The sequence below is a fragment of the Pteropus vampyrus genome, unplaced genomic scaffold (genome assembly GCF_000151845.1).
Source record: "Pteropus vampyrus isolate Shadow unplaced genomic scaffold, Pvam_2.0 Scaffold78, whole genome shotgun sequence".
Lineage (NCBI taxonomy): Eukaryota > Metazoa > Chordata > Mammalia > Chiroptera > Pteropodidae > Pteropus > Pteropus vampyrus.
The window spans coordinates 5,496,688-5,500,161 of record NW_011888859.1 but is presented as its reverse complement, the minus strand read 5'-3'; positions in this window follow the sequence as shown (position 1 = coordinate 5,500,161).

The window sequence follows — 3,474 nt, the reverse complement described above, 5'->3', positions numbered from 1 at the left end:
GTGGATGGCCTTGAAGGCGGCACTGGCCTTGCCCTTGGCTGCTGCTGAATGTTTCTGTGTTCCCGGCACCATGCCAAGCCCGTTAGCCATATGTCATGGCAGTGAACACAGACACTGTGCGGTGACGTAGATGGCACTGCCCCACCCCCCGTGTAGCAGAGCAGAAAACTGAGACTCACGTGGCTGATGGCCTGTAGACAGGCTTTGAGGCCAGTCCCTGGGTTCCTGACCAGCATGTCTCAGTGGGAGCGGGTTCTGCTGGAGACAGCCTTCCTGGGCCCTACTGTTGTTGGGGTATTGTGACACAAAACTGGGCTGGGTAACTAAAGAAAAGGCCAGTGCTTTCAGTCACGGTCCCAGGCGAGGAGGGTGACTCACGGCTCCCTTCAACACTGTCCACTGACCTTTAGCCTTCGAAAGCTAAGCTCCATTCTAGACACAAGTCCCCGCACTAACTCTGACTTTGGTGCTTACGAGCCTTCTGCTAGGTCAGGAAGATGATTTCCATACTGCTCAGAATCGCCTGGGGCATATGATTTAGCTCCAACTCCCGTGCCTCATCTGCCAGGTGAGGGAGGTGACTGTTGGGACAGCTGTGACAGGAACACCAACCGGACCACGCTTCCTTCACGTGGCCCTCCGCGCTCAGCAACGCTCCAACGGGCACCGTTTCGCTGACCCTCGCCATGACCCTCTGCATCAAGGTGTTACTATTACACCTATCGTACAGATGAGCAGACGAGTTCTCAGAGAAGTCAGGTGACATGCCCCGACTCACACGGTTGTGTCGGTGGAAGGCAAAGGAGCCAGTGGAAACCCGGAGTCTCTGCTAAGGGACGTTTGTGTTTCATAACTTTCCTAGCGACATTCGAAGGGAGGGGCCTAGTTGGCTTTTTAACGTCTTACGATGGAAAATAGGGATTTTAGACAAGATTCTGCTTCTTAATTTTTAAGAGAACTTTTAAATGTACAGATAAGTACGTTATGCCTGGCTGGATGGTATTCAGCACCCCACGTACTGAAATGGCCTCCTCTTAGAAACAAGATAAATGTGTCAGTTTAGTGACTGAAGGAGTGTTCTACACAATCTCCAGAATTCATATCTAACCTGACTTTTAAAATCATAATTATGATTATAAAATAGCTACAATTTGTTGAGCAGGTTCTCATTGTGGCCAGGTGGGTCACGTCATCGGTCTGAGTTGTACACACCTGCCTGCTGGCTCCTTCACCCAGTCGCTTTGGCCCGTTCGCGGATCAGGTCAAACTCTTTCCTACCTCAGGGCCTTTCCACGTGCTGTTCCGTCTACCTGGCCCGCCCGCCCCTGAGCTTGCATGTGGGGGCCCCTCCCCATGCATCTGCCCTTGGGGACCCTGTCTGTGACCATCTAGTGATCTCACGGAGCACTGGCTTTTTTCTTCCCAGCACTCACCAGAATCCTGGAGTCACACTATTCCCACATTTGCTTATTTCCTTTCTTTCTCTCCCACTTAGAGTTGTCAGATAAAATATAAGATGCCCAGTTAAATCTGAGTTTCAGATAAACAACAAATACTGACACATGAAAAAAACTCGTTGTTTAGCTGAAATTCAGATCTAACCGGGCATCTTGTATATTCATTTGCTAAATGTGGCGAGTCCATTCCCACCAGCCCAAAGCTTTCGTGAGGAAGGAGACGATATGGGCCCAACGTCATATTCCCGGGGCCCGGCTCACAGTGGGTGCTCTGGAGTTACTTCCTGAACACACCTAACAAGGGGCTGCCCGGAGATGCCAGACGGGCCTGGCCGCCTCTGCAGCCCCTGCCCTCCCAGATGGTGCTCAGAGCAGCGTCGTCCCCATCAGGCCGCTGTCCACAACCACACACGGCATGTTAACACCCCTCCCCTGCCCCCGGCAATCCCAAGCCCCATTGTCAAAAGTCTAGTGTCTAGCACAGATCAGCAAAGGTTCAAGGAAACTATCTTTGAGATACTTAGAACTAGACAGGAGAATTGCAGCGGCTGGAGGGTGAATCTTAGATGGAACGAGACCGTCGGTGTGTGTTGACGGTTTGCGGGGAGAGGAGCTGTGGGTTTGATGGGGGTGTGTGCAGGCAGGGAGGTGACGAGAGGCAGCGGGCATGACCTCTTAGGAACAGCGTATCTATTAGAGGTGCCGTCGCCATGGAGATCAGACAAATGGCAGCTGACCCAGGGAGGCAGGAAGAAAGGGCTGTGGGGACAGATGCTCAAGGAGAGCCAGAGTTAGACACACATGATGTGCCGAATGGAGACTCGGGGTTCGGATAAGCTCCCAGATGTTGAGGGAGATGGGCACAAGGATAGGAGAGGAATTGCACTGTGGTGGCGGGAGGGCGCAGCCAGGCGCGGAGGGCAGGGAGGGCAGGAGGAGTTAAGCAAAGTTCAAGATCAGTGTCAGGTGGCATCTGAGCTAGGTCATTGGGAGGCAGCATCTCCTGATGCACAGAACAATCGCTAGGGTAAGTTCCCTTGGTTTGGGGCGGTTAGCACTGTAAGTGGGAACAGTCCTCCAACAGCACGGCCCCGTCAGCGCCTACCATTTCTAGCTCCCTACTTGGGGAGCTGGCAAACCTGGGACTGTCCCATACTTGTCTGTTTGACCCTCAAATCCCTGTGAGATAGAGACACGGGAGGGAGGGAGCATTAGCTGCTTCGTGCCACTGGAGAAGTGAGCAGGGAGGTCCTGCCCCCTCCTGTCTTAACACCAGCCTTCTGATTGTCCCACATGGGTTTGTCTCCTGGGGGCCAACCTCAGAGCCAAGCCCCTCCTCCTTTCCCAGGCTGGTTGAGTCCCCCTGGAAGCTGAGACCGAACGTGCCAGACACTCACCGTTCCAGGCTCCTCAAAGTCAGAGGTGGTCCCGTGACGTGGGTTAGCCACCGATGCACGATGGAATTCTGCTGAGAGGTCCTCCTCGATGAAAACAGAGCCGTGGCAGAGAACCTCTCCCTCACATTCTCCTCTCTCTCTGGATGAGTGAAGGGCAGAGCCCTGGCTGTGCGGGGTGACAGGATGGCGGGCCTGGTCCTCTGGGACCTCGCTGAGCTGGGAAACCCACCCTGCTCCAGACTGGAACCTCTGTGGGGAGAACAGGCCTGAGCGCTGGGCTGTGGGTGGGGAGGAGGGTGCCCTGGGGCTGATGGCCCGGCCTGCACCATGCCTTCCACGTGCCTGTGTCCAGCCAGGAAAACTGAGGTGTTTCAAAGAGGGAATCTGTGTAGGCCCAGAGGGCTGGGAGAACTGAGAGACCACCCTGGACCCCGAGCCCAGGCGCTCAGACCCTACTCGGGGTGCGGAGTGGGCCAGCACTGGGGGGACACTGCCCTGAGGGACGAAACACAGAGGAAAGCCCCCCTCCCCTCCCCGTGCCAGCCCTCCACCCCCACGCACTCAGGAGGGACGGGGAGCTGAGGGCTGCGGGAGAAGCCTGGGCAGGCAGGCCACCTGCC